This window comes from Chrysochloris asiatica, unplaced genomic scaffold (genome assembly GCF_000296735.1).
Source record: "Chrysochloris asiatica unplaced genomic scaffold, ChrAsi1.0 scaffold00219, whole genome shotgun sequence".
Taxonomy (NCBI): domain Eukaryota; kingdom Metazoa; phylum Chordata; class Mammalia; order Afrosoricida; family Chrysochloridae; genus Chrysochloris; species Chrysochloris asiatica.
The window spans coordinates 2,156,139-2,157,544 of NW_006408737.1; positions in this window are offsets into that span (position 1 = coordinate 2,156,139).

Below are 1,406 nucleotides of genomic sequence, written 5' to 3' on the forward strand. Positions count from 1 at the left end.
GACTCAAATTATTCCAAAAGACAGAGGAGGATGGAAAACTTCCTAATACATTTTATGAAGCAAGCAAAACCCTCATACCAAAACCAGGGAAGGACGTCACTAAGAAAATTAAAGACCAATATCCGTCATGAACATAGATGCAAACATTCTCAACAAAATCCTAGCCAACAGAACCCAGAAACACATCAAAAAGATAATACATCATGATCACGTGGGATTCATATCAGGGATGCAAGGATGGTTCAACATTAGAAAAATGATCAACATTATCCACCATATAAATAAGAAAAAAGAAAAGAACCACATGATCATATCAATTGATTCAGAAAAGGCATTCGACAAAATCCAACATCCATTTCTGATAAAAACACTCAACAAAGTAGGAATGGAAGGTAAATTCCTCAACATAATTAAGAGCATATATACAAAACCAACAGCCTACATTACTCTAAATGGAGAGAAACTGAAAGCCTTCCCTTTGTGAACAGGAACCAGACAAGTGTGCCCTTTGCCACCACTCCTATTCAATATTGTACTGGAAGTCTTAGCAAGAGCTATACATCTTGCAAGACAGGGAAATTAAAGGCATCCAAATTGGCAAAGAGGAAGTAAAACTCTCTCTGTTTGCACATGATATGATCCTATACATAGAAAACCCCAAGGACTCAGTAAAAGAGCTACTAGACCTCATAGGAAGATTCAGCAAAATGGTAGGATATAAGATCAACATACAAAAATCAGTTGGATTCCTCTATACCAAAAACAACTGCATTGAAAGGACATTAGGAAAGAAATACCATTTACAATAGCCACCCAAAGGATGAAATATCTAGGAATAAATGTAACCAGAGAAATAAAGAACTTATACAAAGTAAACTACAAAACACGACTACAAGAAACCAAAAGAGAATTACCAAAATGGAAGAATGTACCATCCTCCTGAATAGGAAGACTTAACATTGTGAAAATGTCAATACTACCCAAAGCAATTTACATAGATCATGCAATCCCAATCCAGATTCCAAAAACATTCTTCAAAGAGATGGAAAAAACAATTACAAAAAAAAAAAACAATTACAAACTTTATATGGAAAGGAAAGAGACCCAGAATAAGCAAAGCACAGCTTAAGAATAAGGTTGGAGGCCTCTCACTCTCTGTCTTCAAAATTTACTACACGGCTACAGTGGTCAAAACAGCTTGGTACTGGTACAACGAAAGATACATAGATCAATGGAGCAGAATCGAGAATCCAGAAATTAACCCATTTACTTACAGCCAACTGATTTTTGACAAAATACCTAAATATATCGCATGGGGAAGTGATAGTCTCTTCAACAGATGGTGCTGGCAGAAATGGAAAGCGATATGCAAAAGACTGAAACAAGATCTTCACCTCACGCCTTAT